Raw genomic sequence first — 26,843 nt, 5'->3', positions numbered from 1 at the left:
AATTTGTTCCCTAGAATTTGCAGGTAGAAATAAATCTGCTTTCACCTGTGTGTACAGAAAAATCCTCCCAAATCCACACAGCTGGCTCCTCTGCACAGCCTGTGCCTGGTTATGAATGGCTTCCCCTGCGCCAGCTGCACTGCTGAAAATATTCTCAGTGTGCTGCCATAAGATTAGTGGACACTTTACCCAGTCTGTGAACTCCAGATAAATCCCAGAACAGCAGCAGGAAGAAAGCAACATAAGCTCAAGCAGAAGGTCTCCATTTATTGGAAATCCGCATACTGTATGCTTGAACGGCTCCAGGGTAACAAACCGCTATACCTGCCTCGCCGTATATGCAAGATCAGAGAAGCAGATGCTGCCCTGGCCTCTATCCATTACATTCGTGTTGCTCTGCTGATCTGTGGTTATTTGTGCCCCAATTATGTTGCTACATTTATTTATTCCTCTTTAATTCCATCACTTGTGTGTGGTTTCTAGATGTGTCGTGTCTGGAAAAAAGCTAGATATGGGGATTACGTATTCTGTCATTTTTCAGGGTTTCCAGTTCATTTATTCCCATTATAGGAAGCTGAAATGTCTGCTTTTAGCAGCGATACAGGTCATAACTTGCTTGGCCATGTCACCCGGCTGAGACCTGCTGCTGGTGTAGCTGGGCTTTGTGGCCAGCCCAGAGGCAGACTAGGGTAAGCCCAGACGTCCCGAACATCAGAGACGTCCGAACTTCGGAGCAGCCTAGGCAGGCTGCAGCAGCTCCCTGCTGGGGGCAGAGCTGTGCTGGGGAACCTTCACCAGAAAGAAACCAGCCTGGCTTGGAGGAGGGTGCTTTGTCATCAAGGTTTCTGGGGGTAACGGAGGCTCTCCTTCTATTCCCAAGGCTTCGCATCATTATGCTGCCAGGAGAAACGCCCCAAGCACAGGGAAAACCTGCAGCACCAGAACTCCTTCAGCGCTGGTGCCTGCCAGGCCCTGGGGATGGCCACCCAACAGGGTCTGGACATGAGGTGCAGCCTGAGCAGCCCCAGGGCATGGGCAGTGCTGTCCCTACACATTCTCAGAGACCCCCAGGAGGTTTCAGAGCAAATACTGATGAAGCCAGTGACAAGCTAAAGCCCCCAGGGATCCTCCAGCAGAGAAAGACCAACTGCTCCTGTCTCCTCTGTCTCTTAGAAAGACATGTTGTCCCACAGGGAGCAAGTGGCCCCTTGGGGCAGAGGTGGAGAAGGCCACCATGAGGGAGGGTAAGGAGGTGTGGATCGACAATGTCTGGCTGCAGCAGCAGCTTCCAGCGGTCTGCATAACTCAGGCAGAACTTAAAAAAACCCAGCTTTGAGGTACTTACCAAACCTTTCTCATCATGAGGTCGCTACTCCAGGTCTACACCACAGGCAATGTGGGCTTAGTTTGACAACTTCACTGCTCATCAGACGCTTCTTGCAGGTGGAAGGGCAACTTAGCCCCCTCTCGGCATTCATCATAGGTTGTATGGAAATGCGGAGTTGAGCCCAGTGTTTTAAAAATGTCTAACTCTATGAAGAAAGAAATTCGTAAAGATGGGAACACATTTTATTTGCTCATTTCTAGAGTCTTACTTACAGAATCTATTTTAAGTGAAGGTACAATTTGAGATTTACAGATATTTGTGGACCATGCCTTAAGGAAAAGCTCTTTACTAATAGACACAGAAATTAATTGAGGGTTATATTTTTCACTAAAACCCTACAACTTTTTTCCTTACCGTTTTTAGCTAAAGATGAAACAGCAGACTGTTAGAAGAAATAGAAGTGCACAAGCAAGGAAGATTGCTTTGTGAAAGGACTAGTTCTAGCTAGTGATGGATCTATCAAAGCTTGGGACTCTGTGAGCAGATATGTACCCTGAGTAGGCAAAAGAAAAAAATCATTAAATTTACAGCATTTGATGAAGTGCACACTGAAAATGAGAAGATGTAAGGAAGACTCCTCTCCCAGCCTGACAGGTGAGACTTTTTCTGTGTTTCACATACATATCTGCAGGACAGCACATCATGGCTAAACTCAACTTTTTGAACTTCTCCTGACCCTTTAATTAGGGAAAGAGTTTGCAGTCAGCACTGACTGCAGTTTGAGATTTGCTTTGGAGAGACTATTATTTACTTTCCCTACTAGTGACACATGATTCTCGCAGCGTTCCCACTTTTACAGCCATCCTGCAGGGAAGTACACAAGGAGCCGTGCACCGAAAAACTGTGACTATCACAGAGCACAAGATCAGATGCAGTTAAATTACAATTTTTTTTCCTCACTTTTCTTTTTTCTAAAGCCTAATAAACAGAGTTGTGTTTTGTTCACTCTTCCACGAGCTCCTTCCTACAGATTCCTCTCTTGTATTATTTAGGGCATGTATAAAATGTGCATAGACCACACGTGAAATGCTGGTATTTTTGAAATAGCCTAGCATCCAAATACCAGAGACTAATAATGCACCAGTTAGACAGACGCTTGCTGAAATCAAGTCTGCTACTTCATGACTGTTTCTTGTTTCTCCTAACAATTGGTTAGGATGATTAAAAACTGATCTCTCTGTATTAATGGAGATAGAGCGTTCCTAAGAAAACATGTGTCATGGAAAATCTCCCTGAAGCATACATTCAGTTCTCCTAACTGCTGACTGAAGCAAGAGCCAGAGGAATCCTCCTGGTTAAAAAAATGACCAGCATCACTGTTATTAATCCTAATAAAAATGATCAGACAATTTCTTGATCTCCTTTCACAGATCCCCAAGGGATTCAGCTGACCTTTGAAAATGTACCAAGTTCAAAATCGCCCTCATTGAAAATAACAATTCCACTCAGATGGACCAGACTGTATTTTTTCATCCAGCGACTGTGAAGAATTTTTTTGTATCATTTATCCCTGACTAGTGCCAGAGACGAGCAAATGCGTGTAAGCCCCTGTGCCAGCCATCTGCTGAGCAAAGCCCAGTGCCAGCTGCTTATCGTGGGCTGCAGGTAAGAGCCGGGCTGTAGGAAAGTCAATGAGAAGTTTACGCCCATTTGAAGAGTTTATGTAGAGATTTATAAAGGAAACCGTATTCCAAACCCAGTAGCGTGGTTTGGACCACACCATTTGCTGACGTACTGAAGCTTTCCTTTTTTTTTTTCTTTTTAAGCCATGTTTAGTCTGTCAGGAAAGCTGCATTGCTTATCTTCGTTCAGATATTTTTGTAATATAGATGACTCAAACCTTGCTCTCTTTCTGTCTTCGAATACAAGCCTTTTGCAAGCTGGTAAAATACGCTCACTGAGCTTTCCTTTCATGGGAATTTAATCAACACCCATGTAAATCAGACGGCACCTTCTTTGCTTCCATGTTGAGTCAGGTCTTAAGTAGGTCTTTCCTACCCCTGGGTGGCATCAGGCCTTTGCAGCCCAGCTCCCACGTCTCCCCACTGTATGCACAGAACAGTAGCCCCCTTGGTTTTGTTTTATTCCATACTACTTCTCACCGTGAGGGGTTTTCCATTTTCTTTTTCTTATTTTTTATTGTCATTTTTCAGCTAGGCTAGGAGTGAATGGCAGAACCAGGAGCAGTGTTTATAGGTTCCCTGAGCTGTCAGTCTGGGGTTGATTTCCAGGACAAACAGGTACACAGAGCTAGGAAAGAGTGTCCCCTATGCCGCAGCCTGGCTTGATCTCCTTGAGGATATTTCTGTACTACGGGTATGAGAAATGCTCCTGCTGCAGCATTCAGCTGTATTTCCGAGAAATTTGGGCCACAGAGGAATGCTTTATCCATGCTTTATCACTTTCTCTCTTCTGATCCCAATACAACCGCAACCCTGAAAATAGATAATGTCTTAACATTGCCAAGTATCTGGAAAAGTTTTCAGCAAAAGCCCTGCAGATACAGTGTCTGAACTCTGTCCCTGGCCAGAATTGATTTGATTCCCCAGTCAGTAAGACACAAATCCCCTGGGACATTCAGCTAATGTTCATACACATTTCCCGTCTTCTGAAGGCTCCGATCAACTATCAAACACAGACCAAGGAGACGAGCTTGCTGATTTTAAGCCTCTTTTCATATGCCCAGCCCATCAGAGCCACCCATTCACAGCACCCCTAAATTACTCAAATTCAAGCCTATAATTTTAGCAGGCCTTTAAGGTATCCCTGGTGTCCTGGCCAAAGGTCTGCCACCTCTGCCCTGCTCCACTACTGAAATGGCCATACCATGTGCTATGTCCATCTCCTAAACACTAAAATGTCATGATTTAACATATGCTAGTTCCACCATTGCATGTGGAATTTTTTTACCAATGTAAGAACAGAGATTTTTTTTTTAATATTTATGTATAGCTTTACCATTTTCTTCATCAGAAGCACTTTGTACTTTTACTTTTAGCAAATTAATTTTTTCTTAGCTGTTCCCCGTGGCAATTATATTCTGTTTGTAAAGCAGACCGTTACTGTAGCAAGATGAATCATATCTTCTGTGAAGACACTGGCTACCACATCCATTAGGATTCCCAATTTTTAAAATAATCTTGAAAACAAAATGCTTTAAACAACTAGTTGCAGCAACCTGCATGTTTTTTACGGGGTCAGAGTAATTTTTCTTTACTAAAAATTGCTGTGAAAGGGTGCTTCACTGTTTGTATAAGTGATACAGCTATGGAAGAGAGAGACCTGTGCACATTTGAAAATTAAATGCTATAAAATTGAAGTAATCAAGATAACACATCAATCACATTAAGATGTTAATTAGCAAACCTTGATATTTTCAGACTTACATTTTAATGGCAAAAAAATGGTAAAAGGATCAAAATATAAATGTTATATAATATAATGCTTGAAATGCAGGTTCAAGGTGATTTATAGTTTTGTCACATTTTAAAACCTCAGGAATGATCCATCTATTACAAGCCTTATACTAAATGTGACTTTTGATTTAAAGGAAACAAGTTCAGAAACGTCAAAAACTGTTTCCTTATTCTCAACAATTTCTAGCCTTTTCCAAAAGATACACATTAATGTAGGTCTGTCCTATTCGTATGTGTTATCTGGGCTTTTATTTTCCTTTGGTTTATCAGCTTTCATAGGGTTCTTTTAGATATCTGATTTTACAAGACAACTGATGTAAAAGATATACATCTTCTGGGTTTTTTTTATCTACCATATAATTAGACCAGCAAGAGTCTAGGTCTTACAACAAAGCCTTAAAAATGATAACTTGGCTCCCAGTATGTGACTGAGAGATTTAAATCTTCTCTTGAGGGAGAGTGGAAAGTACCAGTCCAGACATTTGAAGATGAACAGCATGAAAATACATCAAATTCACTCAGGTAAGGTATGAGAATTGTCCTGTTATTAATTTTAAAACCTGCGAGGGGACTCCTATAAAGATAAATTCAGGACAAAAGAGGCCAGCTCTCTAACTCTTACAGGTCAGAAAACTCTCTTTGGGAAGCAATGTGTGGATTATAGATGCCTGGGGAAAAAAAAAAAAAAAAAAAAAAAACAACCCAAAAAAAACCTGAAGACTCAAAAGTTTTGGAAACATAATTTTTGTTTATTTATTTATCTTGCTATTGCTATTATTTTTCCCTGTTGCTTTGCATTATTAATTTTTAATTGGCAAGCCCAGATTGTTGTGCAAAAGAATCTAGGTTTCTTCCCGATTCTGCTAAAGCTTTCTCATCTGGAAGGGAGGGGAGGGAAGGCAGCTCCTATAGACACTCTCCCAGTCCATAGTGAGAGCAGAGTGGGAACCCGAGTGGGATGGGTCTTCAACTGCACGCTGCCTGAATTCATCCCGTGACAGCATTGCCACTGGGAATATATCCTTAAGTGAAAAATATCCTTATTTGTGCTGTTAAAAAGCTATATACAGCATGCAGCGTACTTGCACAGAGAGCAAGAATCAAATTTGGCAGCTGGGATCCTGCCCTGTGCTGACATTATATAGCAGACTCTTCCCCATTTATTTCTAGGATTACAAATTCCACTTAGCTAAGCCAAAAATTTGCAATAACTTCAGAACATATCAATAAATATCTCCTCCTGTTATCCCGAAGTCAGGGAATTTTCTGAGTTCAGTCTATTACCCAAAATCCTTCAGTAAAATTCACTAACTGTATATTCTGCTATTGAAATAGGTCACTCCTTAGAAGCTATAAGTTCAGTCATTTTCAAAGTCATATTTGATATAGTTGGCTATTAGGTGTTATTGCACGAGCTTGACAATTTTTGTTCTCCAATTAAAAAGCAGAACTAGCTTCATCCACATTTCAAGGATGGCCTTAAAACATCAAAGCTGACCAGTAGCTGTCTAAGCAGAGCACGATTCAGAAATCACACATTAAGAATCTATTTTGGATTTCTGCTGGTTTTTGTTGACACAGAAGCTTTATGAATCGTGTGCCATGCCATGCTTTTCATCACGACGGTGACAAGCTTTTTTTTTTTCACATGACTCATGGTGTTTATCCCAATCAAATTCCAGGTAGCAAATAATTAATTCAGTGTCAATATTTGACACACGAAATCGATGTGGATTGGAAAGACCTCAGTTTATTGCAATAAAGTAAGTATTTCTGTTCATTACTGGGAAATATCCTAAAGTCTGACATGACACTTCAAGATCAAAGGCTACTTGGCTGCAATAGTTGCCCTACACAGTTACACATTTATGTACCTGTTAGAGCCATTATTATTCAGCAATTGCAAGGTGGTATTTTCGCACAGTGTTAGAGTCCCTCCTCAGACTTACTCTGTTGCCTTCTTTCAGACCTAAGCAGAAGTGCGCACCGCGGTGGGTACCTGTCGGAGGAGAGCCACCTTCACTGTCCCCTGCAATGTGCTCCAAAGAAATGTGTAGGTACGAACTTAATTTGAGTGAAAGGACCGTGACTAACAAGGTTTTTAGCTGTTAGGAGACCTGTCCTCTGTTGTTTCCCATGTGCCTCACTGTACAAAATTTCCAGGTTTCCATTTTAACTGGCTGGGGCGGTGTCTAATCCATATGTTATGTACGTACCCGCAGTGTGCTTTAGCAATGTTTTTATAATTGACAAAAATACACCTCCCTACTTATAAGCCCATGCTACTTACGATGGCACAAACAAGGACATTCTCCTCTCTTCATCTTTCCATGTAATAATTCAACTATACAATGAACAGCAGCAACATCCCTGATAAATTTATCTCTGTATTTTATATATTGCTATATAAAAAAATCAACTTTTCTAGTTATCATCTTAGTTTGAACACACTCTGAAAACCTGAGAGCTTGAGGCTCAGCTTTTATCTCTTCTTCAGAGATCTTTGTCTTGACTCTTGAACTCCTGTTCACTCCTATTCAGACAAGGGGCAATATTTCTACTGACTACCATGGGAACAGGATTGGGCCGTTAATGTGTATTTGACATAGAAAAGCAGACTAATTGAAGTCTAAATGTTTTTAGAGGTCTCGTTAGGTTGATTTTAATGAGGATTTTTAAAGCTGCCGTATTTCTCATTTTTTTCCTCTCAGAATTTTTTCCTTAGCAGCAATGTGAGTTATAAAGTGTTCAACCAGTCTTTTGTGTTTTCTCAATACCATTGAATCTGTGCACCTCACAAATTCTAAAAATAAATAGAAATGAAAGCCAAACCCTTTCTCTTTCCTTTCTTTAATCACACCTCTCCATGAGTAGGGAGTGCACTTTGCCCAATTGAATTTTCTTTCACTCAAAACTTTGTGAAAAGCAAACACTAATGGAGATGCAATCTCCATCGCGGAGTGAACTTACTTTGAAATTCAAGTGACTATACATGGAATTTTTTTCAGATCTATTTTGCAATTGCAATGCAGCTTTTAAATGGCATTAATGGCAAGTATTCAAGAACTGAAATTACAGCAGCCAAATTATATTCTGATAATTGCAGAATTAACTTGGGCCGCTGTTTCAAGAGGGTGTTTACCCCTGGGAAGAGGGCTGAGCCAGGTATGGGCATCCTAGACCACCTTCCATTTAGCAGTATATATTAGTTTGATTAAAGTTAATAAAGCAAGAAGAGATTTAGCAAATGGAACTAATGTTCAGAGATAATTTCAGTTGGAATGAATGAACAAGAGATGTGGAGAAGTAATTACAGGAATTTGCTAAAGACCTCTAGGGTGAAATGCACATGACCACAGCACACTGTATGAAGAAACAGAATGAGAAACAAAACATTGTTAGTAATAGGATGCTTCAATTATCCAGAAGTAAATTGGGAGCAGCCTGTGGTAGTACTGCCAGGATCTTTATAACAATGCAGACGTAGTGCAGCATTGTTAGAGAACCAGTTGGTAAGCAGGCTGCAAGAGGCTGGAGAAAAATATGTGAGCTAAGTATTATCAGGGTGGCTGCCATTCTGCTGTTCACATCGCTCAGTGCTCACAGCTGGAGCAGCTCCTTTGGTGGACCAAGGTGCCACCCAACACCAACACTCATCCAGTCAAGGGTGGACTGCAGACGACATGCCACAACTTAGGTACTTTAATTTTGTTTTATATAGCTCTAGAGTAATTTTTAGAAAGCAAAATAATAATAAAGAGAAGAGCTTTAAACTCTAAAGCAATGTACTTGTTAGCATTTTACTCCTCTAGCTGATCTGGATTACAGCACAGTGATACTTGTTTACTCTGATGAACTCTGAAAGACTCTGACAGGACTTAGCTGCACTCTTTTAATCTAAGAGTATAACCTGTAATCAATAAGAAAGGCTTTTAAAATCATCAATAATTTATTCAAAATTATTCAGATTTTCAGCCTTCCAGGAACACTGTTTGTGATTCAATGTAATTTCAGCATAAATAACATGTTAATTTTACCCTTCTCCAACCATAATGTTGTTGCTGCAATAGGAATTAATACTGAAAAGCTACAGTTCATTCTGTTGTATAAAACATTAAAAGACAGGCAGGCGCTATGTAGTCATCATCATGCTTATGCCAGGTTGAAGCTGAGTGATCTGGGGGGCAGGTGTCGATGGCGTGCAGGGGGTTGCAGCACACCGGGGTGGGTAGCATGGAGGAAGACTCTCAGCGCATATTTTGCAGGTCCTGTGCTACAGAAAATGCTGCTTTCATCTGGAAAGCGACTGTGCAAAACTGTGGACACCGAGTTTTATGTGCACTGTCTCTTGGTGATTCCTGCACAGATGTGTCAATTTATAATTCAAGGTTGTTTCTTCAGCAGCCAGATTCAGCAAATTCATTCTAAGATTTGAGGCTCAAGCTGGGTTCACTCTTTCCTTCCTTCTCTCCTTCCATCCTTTCTTCCATCCTGATTTCAGTCTTTCATTTCACTGTTTGAGCTAAGCTAACAAAGATACAGGTGTATTTTTATACCCTAAAGAAAACTGTGTGTTTCTAAATACACTCAGAGATGACAAGTCTGGAGTTGATGTGCTTAATTTACAAAGCAGAATCCAATTACACCCATTCTCGTCAGAGAACACATATCCCCTCTGAAAAGCAAAGGAAGCACTGCAAGTTTCCTGTATGTAGGAAATTTCTGTACATCCAGCATTATTTTAGATAGACTCATTTTTCTGGATGGCATTTCAAAATAGATGTGTAAGCAGGGATCATGGGACCACTTTTGCAACAATCATTAAAAAGATCTCTGTTCTGCCTAGTAGAAACTTGATAAAAATGTATAAGGGAACAACATTACTAGCTAATTGGAAAACTGCTGTACAAATATGCACATGGAAGTTGACATCCTCAACCAAGGTGATGAGATAGTGGCATTAAAATCACAAAATTCCTTAATTTGTGTGTGTGGACTTTGATATGATAAACACCTTGGTCATCAGAGGACTGTAGCCTGAACAAGAATCACAACTTCTGAGGGCAGCCTCTGTTTCCAGCCCTTGCACTGGCCTCATTTGACACCATTTTACTCTGAGAATGGATTTTCACCCTATCCCTAAAGCGAAGCTTAAAAACATATTGACAGGACACAGAATTTTGGGGCAAGTCCAACTTCTGGGTACGCTCTGTGGGACATCACCCTCGGTTCAGTGACGCTGAACCTCACCATGTTCAACGGGGCTGTGTAGTCCTAAGCAAAAACCGAAATGCCATTTATTTTTATGATAGAATTAACACTCCTCTGCCCGCCCTGCCGGACATTGAGGGGAATGACCTTTGGGTTTATTCTTGTTTTGCTGTTAATGATGGAATAGCATGTATGTACTGTCTTGCACTACTTGCTAGGTTTGAGCTCGACAAACACCTGCAAAGCCCTAACTGTATAGGCATCCCACACGGGGGTACTCCCTGCGCAGTCACAGCTCCTTATGCACCACTAAGTCATGTGAAGGACAGAGATCAGGAGCCTAGAAGGTTCAACACGTAAAATAATAAACAGAAACGAGCACAGAAATGAGTACCTGCAAATGTTCATTTTCCAGTGGCACTAATGAGAACATTGTTACATGTAAAAGGTACCTTTTGGGGTTTTACCTTGCCATTGTCTTGTGGCGCTTTAGCCTGCAAAACTTCCCATCAGGTTCCGTATTCTTTCTCTTGTGTGGTTCACACAATTAAGTGATAATGCCATGTTTTTGACATCTGTCTGATTTCCATGACAACAGATTATGAAACCAGGTGTAGTGAGCATGTGAGGCGAAAACTAAGAAAAACCATGAAGCTAAATGAAGATTTAATCAATATGGAGAAACAAAGCAACAAAGGGTGGGAAGGAAAGACATAACAAAGGTATTTCCTTCGTAGGAGGAATATGGTTTTCTATTTGCTTTCCACTATCCAGACATTATAGAATATAAGGATGAACCTGTACTCATTAGAGAAACACAATGTTAGCAGACTTTAAAAAGCAAAGAGCCCTGGTCTAGCTGGTGGCCCTCACCAGGTAAGCCATAGGTCCTTCCCTGCAGGAGGGTCCCGCTCACCCCGGCCTTCAGCCAGCACCCGCTCTCCACGCTGAGCAACGCCTGAGCTCTAGGACCAGCATCCCCACACACCAACCACCAAATACTAACCCTTCTTTCTCTTCCCCTTATGAATAATACAACCTATAAGCAAAGATGGAAGGAATGCGAGTGATTTTATCAGGATAGAATAGCCTGAAGGGACGTACAATTTTCAAAAGCCTAAAAGGTCACTTCGGGGAAGAGATCAGGCTGTTTTCTGTGCCCGCGGTGAACTGGACACAGAAGTAATGAATCCAGATTGCTGTAAGAGATACCTAAGTTTTTAAGGAAAAAAAAAAAATCTTCCTAATAGTTTGGGAAGGTGATCACTGGGAAAAAAATGGTAAGGGAAGCTGCAGGCTCTCCGTAATAGGAGACAAGAACGGGTCAGAGAAGCATCTGTCAAGTGTGGTTCAGGGAGTGCTGGTCCCCTCCGGCAGTGGGAAAGGATCGTGCAGTCTTTCTGCATCTCTCCAAGCCCAATTTTCTACTGTATTCAAGCCACGAACATTGAAAACTCCTTAATTCTTTAGCCTGTGATTTCAGCTTCAGTAGTTTGCTTGTACTACTTGTTTAAGTTCATAAACTATGTCACACCAGGCTAAGCTGGACATCTTGAAGTACCACCAAAAAAGGCAAGAGAAGAAAATGACTGTAATCCGTGGTATTTTGAAAAGAAGAGGCATAAATAAGTTTTAAAGCCATGAGCACATAGAGAAAGAAATCATGGGAAGAGAACTGATTGACTGAGCGAAGAATGAGTATTTGGACTCTGTGTTAGTACGGCCAAAGGCAGGCAGGGAATAATAGTGGGAAGGCTGATGTTGCCTGATTTTCAAGGGATAATGTATCTATTTTAGTGAAGTAATTCTACACATCTGGATTTCCTTCAGGAATTTTCTTTCCTTAGGTGAGGACATCACTTAGCAGGACTGGGAAGCAGTTGTGGCAGGAGTAATTCACCAGCTGGCTGGCAGAGAGAACAGCTCTGAGCTCCGGGCTGGGAGAGCGGTCAGGAAGAAATACATGGGAATTCTGAAACATTTGTCAGTAGTGTTAGGAGTTCAATTTGGCACAGGCAGGGGCATAATAATGCTAGAGTTACTTTTGGGCCTTTGTACACTGCAATATAAATCTCACACTGGCTCAATTTGTGTTCATTTTATGTGTGAAACATTAATAGATTTTTAATATACTGGCACTAGATAGAATGAACTTCAGCAACATCAAAAAGAAAAACCGACATTGCACAATACACAGGGAAATATACTTATGGCATTTTACACTGCTCTGATAAGTAGTGTGATAGGTCAGTGCAGGTGAAACACAGGTTACATGGCCTTGAAGATTTCTTAGGTGCAGTAAATAATTGTTATTGGACTAGAGACCAAGAAGTGTAGGTATATGTGCAGCTTGCAGCAACTGAAACACTAAAGGGCTTCCCAAGCATGCGGAAATCAGCCTACACTGACTAGATTAATTCTATATCTAGAATTTAATCCAGATTACTTCTAAAGCTACTGTATTCTGTGTTATGTTGTTATTGTAACTGACTGGGCAGTTACAACCACCAGCTAAGTCCACTCTTCTTTATTTATTTTAATGGTCTTAAATCACTTGCAGTATTGGAAATGGTGAAGGACCTACCTGGAACCTCTTGTAAACATTGCCCATGGACATCCCTCAGTAAATTGAAAGAGGTGGATTTTTTCTGTATAGGGAGAAGTTTGCTCACGTACTATTAAAATCTACAGCATGTGCTGGACCAAGTTAGAGAAGGTAAAAAGCTGAATAGTGAAGCACTGGACTTAGGCAGTTTCCATTAATAGTTAACCAGGTTCTAGACACAGTCATGTACTAGATAAATAAGAAAATGTTTTCTCTATGCCTCTTCTTCTATCATTGCTACCAGTATGCTTATAAATACTTCACACTTCTTGGCTGCAAGCTCTACTTTCCTGTTTTATGTTTGCCCAGTAGCTAGTGCAATCAGCTCTTCATCTTGAGGATTAATACTGAAATATTAAAAAGCTGAGATTCTCTTCTTTAACTGCTGTCAATGAGCTGCTCCTGCGTGCACCAGAGGAGGAACCAGCCTTCCACAGGAGCAGATCCATTCGCCAGGGTTAACAGTAAGCTTCAACATTATTTCGGGTAGCTGGTGTTTTTCATGCAAACTGCATCACAAATGTTATATGGAGTTATAAACTTAATATAAAAAGCAGATGGAGAGAAATTAAAAGAGATAGTCAAGGGAGAAGAGATGAGATATAAAAATAGATGGAACTGGTGAAGCATAGAAGTTGCAGAAAAGCTGTTCCAGATGCCAGGAGCTACTCCAGAGAGGAGTCTCATCCCAGCAACGGGGAGTGGTATGAAAGTGCACTGAGCAGCTTAAGGGACAAAGGGAAAAATATGCAAAAAGCCTTTAATGTTTGCCTCCAAAAATAAGCAAATACTATTTTGAACACCTCATTTCTTGAAAATTATATCATGAAGTTAAAAGAAGCAAATATGTTTACCCTCAATATCAGCAATTAGACAAAATTTCACACCTCATTTATTAATATTCCATGTAGAAAGTATAGAAAGCGAGTTGTCATTTTAAGACAGTGAGCAAAAGCAAAAGAGTGTATGTTCATATGTTATGGCATACTTTGCAACCATAGAAACTCTTCCAGTTCTGTTTGCTTGATTTTTTAAATGTCTTAACACATACCCAAATTGATCTCATAACCCACTTATGTGGCCAACCCTGGGTTTCCAATAGTGCGGGTGCCATAGCTTCTGCTTTACACCATGCTGCCTACAGCTCCTCCTGTAGGAAACACTCTCACTGCAGTACTTCTGGATGGAAAAATATGACTTTGTGCTTTCATACGCATATTAATTAATTACACTTATTTTTCTTTTTTTATACAATGTTGTCTAAACCAAAGCCACTTCAACAGGTAAATCCATAAACCTACAGGGAAAAAAGCTCAAAATACTAGATATATGTGTGCATGTATATAAATACACGCACTTTCAATTCTCCTTTCTAACCTAAGTAGCTAATAAAGGTGGAGTAGGAAAATGTGTCATTTTTTTATAACCTCATTGACAACACTGATGAATATAACTTTATTAGAAGGAGCAGATGTTGTCTTAAACCCTTGAGGTATCTCTGATAAGGAGCATTGCCTTTCTGAATTTGCCGGCAAATATTATCTAAAATTTCAATCTCACTATTATGTACAACTCTACAAACCAGCATTTCTCTTTTTCAAACAATGAGTCATAGTCTTTGCAATGTTTCTTGTGCTTTTAGGACTGTCTTTATTACAACATGACCCAAACTAATCTTATCTGGGTTAACAAATATTTTTACACATACGATCTATGTTTTGTCTTTCATTCAAGTGTTTGCAACCTTTGATGTAATCCACGGTGATCACTGGTACAGATATCCTGACTGGAATAGTTAATTTCTAGAATGAAATGTGTTACTTTCCATGAGAGCCAAACTGTTTCCCAGAAGGCTTTTTAGACTGCAGAGGCTCTCTATAGCAGGCTCCCCATCAATACAAAGCTTAGACAAAGTAAGAATATAGCAATTAGATGACATTTGTGGCCATTACCATCAAAGAACAGTATATTAATGATGTTATACAGAACTATTTCCCAGTATTTCCTTAGAAACTCTTGTTGGGTCTACCCATAAATGTCTCATAAAAGCTATAAATATTCAAGAAAGGAAGTCAGTTACGTTTAAAGACCTCTAATAGGCACTATGAATGAATTCTGAGCCATATAATAGCCAGACACCTGTGAAAAATGGCAAGAGGATGTGATCTATACATTATATATGAGGCACTTTGCTACAGCTGCAAAGATTTCTAGTTATTCAGCAAAGACAGAAAATTAAGACAAGAGCATATAACAAAAATGTTGTTTGAATTAGGTCTTGTATGGTGTTGCTTCTTACTCAGCAATCATTACAGTAATTAGTTTTGCACAAAATGCACAAAATAGATTTATAAAAGCTCATAAATTCAAGTAATATGCAAATTCAGATTTCTTGTATTTATTTAACTTTCTACAAGCTACTTGAAATGCTTTTGTGATCAAAGTAAATGAATAATTCCAAGAAGATGCATCAGCGGAGTTGGACACTGAGATGTCACTGAGATATATTTCAGTTATGCTGTGTTTATTTTCAATATACAGCTATTAAAATCATGGCAATACTAACACTTAAAAATTTTACTGAACTCTTAGGTTTTCTCTCTCCTTCCTCCCTTCATTCTTTTTCTTTTAATCAGTAGGAAAAACGAAACTTGCTTCAGGTCCTTGGCTCACATTGACATTGATAAAAATTTGTCACAGGTGTTGAGGAAAGCAATTCGTAGCTGCAAAACGCATCGGGGTCTGTCATTGCAGGTGGAGCTGCCTGACATAGTCTCCAGATTTACAGAGGACTTGTTCAGAGGGTCTGAACCCACACAGCCTTTTTGAGGCTAATGGACCCACAGTAAATTACCCTGACTAAAAACCTGGCATCCTCACTCGTGACTGTCCTCAGCATCAGATCTGCAAGTGATGGACCGCCCGGTGCAAACTCTGTGCCCAGACGCTGTAATTCATTGCAGAGGGGCTCTGCGCTTCAGGAATGGTATTAAACAAACAAAAGGATGATCTCTCCTGTCAGGCCAGTGTTGTTATGGCATGCTGCCTCTCTGACACACAGGGAGCCTGCTCATCCCACCTGCTGTTGGGCAGGTATTGAAGCACTGTGCGTTACTCTGCAAAATGGGCTCGGAAATTAAAAATGGAGATTGCGTTTTCTTTCCCCTACCTAAACAAGTGTCTCTCTTTTTTTGCTCACACCTCTGCCTTAGATAGGTTGAGAAAATGACTGGTGGCTGGAAACACCAGTTATGGGAAAGTCTGTCCTCAGTTCTGCAATAGGATTGTGCTGCTGAGAATAAAATTTTAAAATAACACCAGGGAAGCAGGGGAAGATTGCTTGTTTCTCTGATCATTACCATTAAAGCCTGCCACGACATCTCTTTAAGATGCTTCAGTCACTCATGTTACATGGCAGACTTGAGATGTCTTTGAGTTTGTACCAGTAGCCAGACAAAAGCGAGGTTCCTTCTCCACACAGCAGTTTTATAGCTGTGTGATACACAAACCTCCTTCACTCTGTGTGACGGATGCCTGTCTTTTCAGAAACACCATTCCTGTGATTTGTGTTGGATAGTCTTGTGGTACTCTTACTACACCTGAGCAATGATTGAGTGGGAGAAAAGCTACATCTGTGCCCCAGCATCCCCAGAATCCTCTTTAGCTTCAACAAGCTGAAGCCCAGCACCAGCTACGGAGACTTCCACTTTCTGAAAATTCATGGACCGTTCTCACCTCATAGTGTTTGTTTGAATCCTACTTAATGAATGATTCCTCTTGCAAAATAAAAAATTAATGAATGCATTTACTGATGACAAAAGCTGTTACAATCTTTAGGCACTGAAGTTGAAAAACCTACATAACAGGATATAAGCACAGCGTTGTTAAAAATGTTCTTTAAAAATATTTGTATTGTAGGAAGTAATAGCTGTATGTATATAGTCCCTGACTTTTTGGTTGTTAATATACTTTCCAAAATATCAGGTTATTTTTCACTTTCTGGGAATGAAACACTTTCTTTCATTAATGCAGCAATCTATGGGTCTGCATGGTGGCAAGTTACCTACAAAAACTACCTCAGATCAGGAAAAAAGTTTGGACTTTCAGTGCAGCTGAATAATTTTCACAGTTTGGCTTTTCTATATGCCCAGCACCTGGGAGTGGCCCCTTAGCTATTTGTGTTTGCTTTTCCCTTAATAGATTATTCATCTGTCTTCCTCCAACTCTAAGCAGAAAGACATGCTGCAGTAAAACCTGTTGCCACCAGACTCTTCTCCAACCACAGAAGTGTAGCATTCCCCCAGGGATGATCCCCTCTGGAGAAAGGGAAGAAAGAAAGCAAAAAAAAAAAAAAAAACCCCAATGAATATTTATCCCTACAGCTCTGCAGCAGGAAGAATTTCCATCTCTTTTTCTATGTCTGCAGCTGCAACAAAAAGGGACAAAAAAATCCCTTCTCATGATAATGGGAAGAAAATAGGACCACTGTAGCACCTGTGGCAGTGCTGCACCTCCTGAATTCACGCCAAGGTGAAGCAGAGTACACTGGCAACACTGGGGAAGCCCATCGTGCATCTCCTGGGGTGACACCAGGGGATGGTTCCCTGCCTGAGGAGTCACCAGCAGCCCAAGGACCAGGCTAGAGCCTTGCCTGGTGTAAATCAGCCTAAACATACCGACTTTCATTCACTGCTTTGATTTACTGTGGCTGGGAATCTGGCTCTGTGCGTTAAAGACTGGCCATGGGAAGGTATGTCAAGGCTGCAGAGACATACTCTCCACAATTTGGATCAAAGTAATGAGCACTCGAGGAGGAATATAAAGAGAACTGAGTTCATTTTAAAATTTATGGGAGTCCTTTATCATTCAAACTCTGGTGGAAATGATTGCCTTGAAGATTATAACACTCATACCAAAGCCAGCCATGGACTGGCATTTAATCGTTCTCAAAATTGATTTTAAAATTCAGCATAGGAGCTACAACATTAAAAATAAAAAGCTTCATAATAAGTTCATTCTTAAGCATTTTTGGCTTTGATGTAAGGAAGACAATTTATATGTCGAAAAATCTGCCATGCTAGGTCTTGGCACCAATCTTAAGGAAGGGATTATTCCATATATGTGGTTGTACATCACCTACTGAAGGGAAGACCAAGGCTATAATTAGGCATCTCTCAGTGTCATCGTGTTAGGTATCTTTGGATAATTGTTGCTACCCACATGGTTATCCATATGTTTTACTGTGAAGTATGATTAATTCTCCTCTTTTTCAATACAATAAGTATTTTATGCAGGGAATACATCTTTATGAACAGGAAAATTCCTGTGTAACAGGAAAATAAAGCTCCTAATCCCACCAATCTCCTGGGTAAAATTCAGCCCCGTAAATGGCATCAAGGTCTCGGTTTCCATGAGTTGTTTATAGCGACAGGAGGTCCCCCAGATAAGGCAGGCTGCTCAAAATCTACCATCTGTCCAGACAACACAGCCCAATTCTTTTTAAAGTTTTAAGTAGGCATTGTTTTTTATGCCTGTTGGATTTTTTTCCTTTTTTTTCCTCATGCATTAATACATTTTGAAGAGGGAGGAACATCCCCCCTAATTGCTGTGTGCACCGCTCAGGGACTGCATTCACACTGCTCAGGGCCGACCTTGCACAGAACTGGCAGAATTCTTCTGAAAATGTCTGAGAATTATGAAATGTGGAAGTGGTGGAAAAACTAACAGCTTTCTTTAAGCAGTTGAACACCAGGGCAATTTATAATTTATTTTATTGAGCCATAGAAAGCTGTATTTGCTTCTCAGTAATGCACAAAATGCTTGCTTAAATCCTCAGCCTTTGGTTTGTTAGGCGGCAATTCTGTATGCTTTCTGACCAGCCTACATCCCCACCTGCCCCAAGCTTGTACAAGACTTACCAGCAGGGAAAACAGCTAAAAATTGCAGTTATTAGTCACTATTCTCCTCTTCTTCTGAGTCATTAACATCAATTACTAACCACTGCATTGTCAATTAAGACTATCACTTGCTGCTATTCACTGCTAATGTGCTAATTGTCATCAATTTACTGCTTCAATTATGTGGTCATATACTTGCCTCGAGGTATACTGATTTGATATAAGGATCTTGAGGAGAAACATACTCTCTCATTGATTTTAATGCGAGAAAAGAAACCTGGAGTGAGTCTGAACATGTTGGATGTACTTGCAGTATGCTCCTAGTGCAAAATTATTCTAACAGACAGATGATGGTAAGGGGGTGGGGGGGAATAATGTGTTTAAACTTAGTATTTTATAGGATTGCTGTTTATTCTTGACCCTTCCACTGAAATTATGTTATTTCACCTGAAATAGATTCATAGATCTTGTTCACTCTGTAGTCGTGTATATATTTTTGCCTAATTATATCTGATTGCTTACTGCGTGTTGTACTTTCTAATGAGCATTGAATTATTAATCTACTGCCTAGTCTGTTCCAGCATACAAAAGGGAAAGACGTCTGTTGTCATTGAAGCACAGTCTATTGTGTTCCCTTCAAGAAGCAGAAGCAAACTTTAGGATTCAGCAGTGTGTCAGATTCTTACTACAGACATAACCAAGTTCTCTTTGACAGGTTTTAAATAATATGTTTTGGTATGCTTTATCTGACACTAAGCTGCCCTGAAAATAGTAAAGCAAGTCTGCTAGCAAGAATAAAATCAGACAATCTCCTAAGGAAAAAAAAAATAAAATCTGTGTCTCTCCTGCCTCTGTTTTTCAATCCTTAGGCAAATAACCTTGTAGGCTGCATGAAATAGTTTAATTTCTTTTATTGTAGCTCAGCAGTACAAGGAGACAAAGCAGAGATATGCTTATCTATAGCAAGGGTCCAGTGGAAATGATGTATCCTTTTCCCGTCAAAGGAACATTGATTTTTCACATAATGTTGTGATGGGCACTTGATTTCCATGGGCAAAATTTATTCATAACGGGGTGGGGTGGGGGGGTGGAATCCTAATACAAATCATTTCAGCAACCAAGAACCAAGTGATGCTCATAACCCTTCTGTTCAGCAGGTGGAGGCTGTGCTGCCTGTGGCCCTCAGCCAGCGGCTCTGCAGCCGGACCCCAGCGCTGCCCAGCACGGAGGGAAGCCCCCGGGGGCCAGGTAGGCTGAGAAAGGGCCGGTGCTGTGGGGTCAGGGAGGGAGCGGGGGCACGCCAAATGTGGATCTGATGGGACAACTTTTACTGAAATGCTTTTTAAAATGTTTGCCCTGGAAACAAGTAGATTTAAGCTGAGGTCAGCGGTTATCTTGCCTTTTGCAGGGTAGGCATTGGAGAGGCTGATGGCAATTTGTCATTAAGTAACAGTTCTCATTAGCTGTGTAAATCTGTTGTCTTATCTCCCACATTAATAGCAGTTGCTCTGATGCAACTTGCCATTGATGTATGGATTTTAACTCTGCATGTGCAGAAAGATTTGGTGCATCTTGCTGGCTGTTAGCTTGTGTCCAGCTGTGCAATTTGGTGCTTCCATGTCCAACCTTCCTGTCAGCTGGTACTTTAACATAAGAGGGCATGTGTGTATGGGGGCGGCGTTGGTTTTGAATTTTTTAAGCATTTATTTGCTCTCTGAACCTCTTTGCTTAATGCTGCTTGTGCAGGACAAGGTAAATGGCTATTTTGGTAGTTGGCATCTTCGCTTTCTGTGGACTTGTTCCAATCTAAACCTGTTCTTCATCTATAAAGGTATACCAGGTTCAGTGCATTAGTTTAAATTTTGATGAAAAGGAATGATGCCAGTATAATAAATGAAGATGTCTGTCATTTTGTTTAGGAGCTTTTTTAGATCAGCTTGAGGCAAATTTGGAGAAGGGAGACCAGCTTCAAATGTTTTAGAACTGCTAGGTTAAACATTGCTTTGGCTCCGTCACTACTGAAACATGGGCTTCACTGAAACTGAGTGGCATAAATTTTGGTCTATTTTTTCTAGACCTAGATTTTTTTGCTTATCTGTTCTTACCTCTATTCTGGGACATAAATTTCTGGAAAAGAAGAACCCAATAGAAGCTACAGATTCTGTACATTTTAACTGCTGCTTGCTGAAATTAGTTTAATATAACAGTTACTCTCTCTTTTTTTTTTTTCTTTTTTTTTCCCAAATATATTTTCTATATAAACATACTTGAAACATGATTCAGTGTTTGGGAATGTAGTAGTCAAATGGGAGGAGGAGGGAACTATTGAATAATAAGGTGGGAATGAGTTGCACAGTGAAGTCACTGGGTGGAAGCGAGCAGTCCCTTGATGGGCAGCGATCCCTGTGGCACGTACCACCCTCTGCTCGCACAGCTCTATCAGACAGGGCTAGTGAGGTCCTTAACTCCAGAGTGTGCTCTGGCGTCAGCATGGTGTGGCTGTGATCTCAGTTGGGGCGTCAGTGCAGGCTCTGACACCCCCTGAAAAATGCAGTACCTAGGCGTACCTTAGAAAGCCAAAACAGATCACCTTTGCATAGCCAAAATGAACCTTCTAGAAATTTGAAAAGGATGTATAGACACATTTTGTTGATGTATAAATACCTTCCAGACTCCCTAAACTGACTAGTTAAAATCTCATTTCTACTGCCTATGGTCTCATTTCCTGGCACTAATGGGTTCGTGACCAGTGACCGCATATTTTATCTTGGACCTGAAAGACAGAAGTGACTGGTACACGTGGACTGACCGTGAATGTCTTGAGCTCTGCATAGTCTGTACCTGACAACTGTGTTTCTTTCACAACCATTTCTCTTTGATCTCGCCTGTTAAAGCAAAACCTAAAATTGACAAGGCATCTGCTTCCAAAACCCTCTTCCTACAATGGCGCTATGAGCACTCTGACAGCAAATACCAGCTCACTGACTGCTCATGTACGTTGCTGAAATATTGCTTTCACATACCAAAAGCATCTACATAAATTGGGAACCTGTCAGCTTCCCAAATCCTTCAGAGAGCCCAGTGGGTCCTCCAGCATGTATATACAACTGGGGACTTCTGAGAACATGCTAGAACAGAAGTACCTAATACCCATAAGAAGGACAGGAGAGACAAATAATGTTCATGAAGAGTTACTCACAAGCTCTGCCACATTACCTGTTGGGAGGGGTGAGGGAAGTGGAACTACAACAGCTGTGGAGATGTTCCTGGATGGTGACAGTGTTGGTATCTGGTCCCCCTAATGGCATGTGCACGTTAATGAGATACAAAATAGTTGTGAGCAATACAGACGTGGCTGGGCTTAGTGCTCACTGTGCCACGGGATGAGGTGCAGATGTCAAGAAAAGGAAGAAAAGGACTTGAGAGCCTTGGTGCATGCATGCAGGGTGATTGCAGCTGGGCAAGGAGGATGTTTTAATGTGACAAGTCTGAAGAATGATGGTCTTCTCCTGACCTCTCTCTCCCAGCTGTAAACTCCTAGTCCAGATGTAAAAGGCTACAGTTAAAATTAAAGACCTTTTCTTTTCCATCCTGCTTGTTGCAGGTCCCTACCTGAATCCTAATTAACATGTTGATTTATTTTAACTGTAACTATAAAAGTAGTGATCCTCCTTTATTAACGATTGGGAAGGGGAGAAATAAACAGCCTATAACTTACGTTAGCATCAGATGTTCAGATGGAAGCTGTTGGGTCGATCTCTAAAGACAAAGACACGAGAGGGAAAGTCTGGTATCATGCTTAGGAAGTAACTTTCAAATTGTTGGTTACTTTAGAAACATAAAAAAGAAGAAATTGCCAAGTTTGTTTTCCTTTTTTTTTGGGGGGTGGGGTGGGGTAGGGGGGGGAGTTAAAACTTTTTTTCTTCAAACAATTTGCTCTAGTCCTAGAAAGTATTTGAAAGACTTGAATACAATTCCTTTTGAAAACTTCAATCCAGTTTCACTATTTAGGTAGGTAATACCACAAATACAGATGGCATTTACCATTGCCTTCTTTCCTCCCAATCTGTTCTCTTTTCTGGGTTAATAGCTTCTCCCACTCTGATCTTCTATTTCAAAATAGAGTGTTTAAAAATAAAATGGCAGATTTCTCTTTGCTTTTCCTCTCTTCTTCTCCACTTCTATATTCTGACTTCGTTACCTTTGGCTCACCTCATCTGCCTACACAGAAAGCATTTTGTTTGTCAGATTTTCTATATAACTTTTCCTAGAACTCAGAGAAAGCAGTTCTTGAAGAATAACTTTCATGCCTTTCAACCCAATTAATATTTTTACTTAAAAAATTCTGTTCTCTATAATTTTTAAGTGTGACTTACAAAGAGAAGACAAGTGAGAAGTTAAGGGGAAGAAAAAACAGGAAAGGGGGGGGGGGGAAATTATGCACTTTAGTTTTGGTTTTGCCTGTAATCATGACACTGGGTCCGTTGTTCTCTATTAGAACTGAAGGTATTGAATTTGGAGATTCATGCATGAACTAAAAATTAACAGGAAAAAAAAATCAGTTTAGTGAAATCCAAAGAAAGTTCTTACAATGAAATTGTGTGGGGAGTGGGTGTGTCAGACTGATCTTTGATAGAACTTTTTTCTTTTAAAAAGTTATTTAACCACAGTATTTTCTCTTTTTTAAAAAAAAACAACAACCCACATTTCAAGAAGAAAATATTGTTCACAATGTAAATGTTAAAATACAGCATTTTGAAAACAGAAGTGAAACTCTTCTTTTTCCAGACATCTTAGTTCATTTTGGAAGTATTCCAGAAGTAGTCATTTAAGACTTTCAAATGAACCTGTTCTGTTTTCTTGCTCTAAAAGCATTCTTTAAGCCAGACTCAGTTTTGAATGCTTTCAGCTTCCTTAATAATGATCTCTTTGACAGATTTACCATGAGCAGAATAATAATAAAATCATCCAGTTGCGGTGGCCATACTTCCCTGTCCCAATAACACAAAAAAGGTTCACACCAGACCATCCTGTCATTTGCAAACTTTTTGTCACATTTTGTCACAGCAGGGATCAATATTTGCCAGGGCGCCAACACGGCAGCTCCATATGCTGCCTCTTTCATTAGTGCTTTGCATGGAGGGTATGGCAAAGATAACGCCGCGGTGCCACCCCTGCTGTCCCTTAGGGAGGCTGGTGCCGGGGAGCTGCACAAATGGCTTTGGTCTCCTGTTAAGGCAGATATGGTCACGCTTCTGTTGGTAGAAGAGAAAAGGCAACCAGCAGCTTCACTACGGGTGATTTGCCTTTTATTTTAGTGGGAGTTGGATGGGTGTTTGGGTGCTTAACACCACTCCAACATTTTCGCAGGCTGATTAATCCACAAAAAGCTTGTAATTATCTGTGTGTTTCCCTCTGGACTTCTTAGCATGTGTTGGTGTCTGGCTCTCTCTTTACAGCATATGCTATCCATTTCCCAAATCTATTACAAACCAATAAAAGATAACTTATGGGGAGTCAAGGCTGCACAAGTACCCTTTCACGTGCAGTGTGGTCTTTGTTTATTGTGTCATTCATTAAGTTACATGGGTAAAAAAAAATGCCATGGCAACACAATGCTACAGTTACAGACAATGAAGTGATGTACCGATTACCAGACAACATATACTAATTAAAGACACTCAACAATTTCATCTTTTGCTGCATGATGAGCAGAAAGGAAAAAGGCAGCAGGTGCAATGGTGGTGCAAGTTTGCCACTTGAGGAAATGTGTGGAAGAAAACACATTGTGTGCTGCTTGTTTCCCACTGCTGTTAGGCAAGTGGATTCTTTGAGAACTTAAAATGAACCACAAATGTTTCCCTTGACCCAACTAATCTCTGTACCTTTATATTTCTAATAAAGGTACCCTTGTGATCATTAAAGAATTCATATTTAAATGCTAGCTGTCACAATGTGTTTTCTGAAGGCCAGATCTGGTGCTATTGGGTGTTGGTTTGACTGATATCCATTGACTTAAATTAATACTGAATTTTCAACTGCAGCTACTTTCTTGTATTAGAGCCATTTGGAATTTGAGATGTTTATGTTCTGGTAAAAGCAGTTTGATATTTTTTCCCGACTACAAATAAAGTTCAGACAGTTGTTCTATCACAGCAAGAAGATTATCCTCTTCCTTAGACCACTTCCATGACCTTATGCTTTTTGCTTTTAGAAAATTAGCCTGGGAAGCGTATATCTATAAAAGGACCCTTTTTTTTTTTTTTCCTTCTCCCTTTACATACCCGGTGCTTCTCAGACACATAGCATGGACCAGCTTGGCTTCCCAGGCAGCAGGAGGGGTGACCAGACACATCCAGCCACAATGAGCTCCTGGGAAGGACTTTCCTATTTGGCCTCTCATGGTATTCTGTTTCTCTCTCATGAATCAGGATTTTTCTGGGAGCTGAAGATATGATTTGAATAGGAGCTTTCACAGAAACAAGCTGAAAACAGTGGTTGATATGGTCATAAACGCAGCCCATCACTTTTTATTGCACAATATCACACTGTGATATCTCTGTCACTCACATCTTACATTTCCCTCTTAAAGAAGATGCTAGGCATGCACAAATAGTCAAAGCCAACAGCTGACTACCTCACCTCAAAGCATCTTGTACAGTGGCTTGTCCTGGGAGCCGTTCTCCTGCAGAATGAGGTTTAGCTCTTCCCATGCAGAGGAAAGAAGTGACTGGTCTCTCAAACTGGAAAGCAGAATCTTGCCAACTCATCATTTTCCCCCTAGTTTTGTGGTTCCAACCCTTAGCCTTCCTGATCTTTTCACCTGTAGAGTGTTTTTCACCTTATATTGTGTAGTATCCCATTCTTATACGGTTTTCACTGTACTTCCTAGCTAGACAATATACTGCTCCCCACAAAGCAGTCAGCCAGTGGTCTGGGACTCTGACCTCTTGAAACCCCTTCAATAGTAATGTGGGAAACAGAGCCGAGCCTACTTGCTGTTTATACAAACAGGAAAGTGCATTGTCTCTGATGTATTAAATTGATTTGAAATAATCATTTAAGCAACTGGATATGCATATATAGAAGAATACATGCAGACAGAAAATTAAATTGTATAGATCATGATCATCTCAGGGTTGATTAAATGAAATGAGAGTGCATTTCCTCTTTCATATGGAAAGAAGCTTAACGTTAAAAAAACCTAATCTTTTCTAAGATAAAGTTCATTAACACAATGATTATTCATTTGGCTTTTATAATGATACTGCTGCTTAATCACCAGAACATTGCTTCCTGTGCTCTAGGAGAACCAGCAGGAAACATTTGAAGAGACAGAGCTGGTGCTAATGCAGCAGCAGACAGAATGGAAATCTTAGTGCTTTTCATTTTAAAAGTGGCATCGTATTCCTGCTCAGGTTTCTAAAAACCTACCCGTCAAACAGCATGAGCTTTAAACCCAACATTAAATTTATATAGCAATGAAGCCTCAGGTTTCCTGTTTCTACACAGTTAACATCTAAGTTTCCTCCTGGGTCCATTTCCATTATTTATTATATTATTTGCCTAGAGTAGCACCCTAGAGAAACATTGTAATCAGGAACTGAGGCTATGTTGGGAGAAATACAGTATAGTTGCTCCAGAGTTGGTATGGCCTCTTGAGTTTATAATCCTAATAAGCAAGGCAAACAGTAATAGAGATAGATAAACAAATGCTGGAGGTAGTTGTCTGGTTAATGACTTCCTTTTGCAGCAGTTTTGATTCCCCACTTCATGCTCCTGCACAGTTTCAACCAAACCTCCTATGCTCAGCTGCCTGGGTCACTTTGAAACTCCAGTGTCAATCCCATGTTCCCTTCCTTCACCTGCTGAACAGGTTTATTTGGTCTTTCACTTACCATTTACATTCTTTGTTGTTATCTTCCTTCATCTTGCTCTCCTTGAACTTCCCACACAGGTCCATGCCTGAGAGTCCGGCTGGTCTGCTGCCACTTCAGATGCCATTGAGCAATGTCACTTTATCTTCCCCTTCCTGGTGGTGTTATAGGGCGGGGCTTGGAGTAATTTAACTCTTTTTGTGTTTGGGTTTTTTTGGGTTGGTTTTTTTTTTCCCCCTAAGAAAGAGTGGGGCAAGCAAGTAGTTGGGAGATGTTTTCAAAGAAAGAGGAAAGAGTTTGGAAAGCAAGCAGAGGGGATTTTAGGACCTGATAATGCTGTGAAGATAGGGGGGGGCAGGATCTGTTTACAGGCAGCCACACAATGGCCCTTTCTCCATAACGAAAGTGGATGTACCAGTAGTCAGCAAAGGCTTCCATTCAGCAGCGGAA

At 40.5% G+C, this 26,843-nt stretch overlaps 1 long non-coding RNA gene across 1 annotated transcript in view; it reads right to left on the bottom strand.

Annotated features, from left to right (window-relative positions):
• Positions 1-26,534, bottom strand: part of LOC129784617 (uncharacterized) — a 41,774-nt gene extending 15,240 nt beyond the window's left edge. The window contains exons 1-4 of the long non-coding RNA XR_008747565.1: positions 26,415-26,534; positions 24,801-25,001; positions 22,235-22,275; positions 1,346-1,532 (exon numbers count right to left, since the gene is read on the bottom strand). This is a non-coding gene — a long non-coding RNA (uncharacterized LOC129784617). The remainder of the gene's footprint in view (positions 1-1,345; positions 1,533-22,234; positions 22,276-24,800; positions 25,002-26,414) is intronic.
• Positions 26,535-26,843: the final 309 nt, after the last annotated feature.

Source organism: Falco peregrinus, chromosome 5 (genome assembly GCF_023634155.1).
Source record: "Falco peregrinus isolate bFalPer1 chromosome 5, bFalPer1.pri, whole genome shotgun sequence".
NCBI lineage: Eukaryota > Metazoa > Chordata > Aves > Falconiformes > Falconidae > Falco > Falco peregrinus.
The sequence above is the reverse complement of the archived record's forward strand: the minus strand, read 5'-3'. Positions and strand labels throughout refer to the sequence as shown.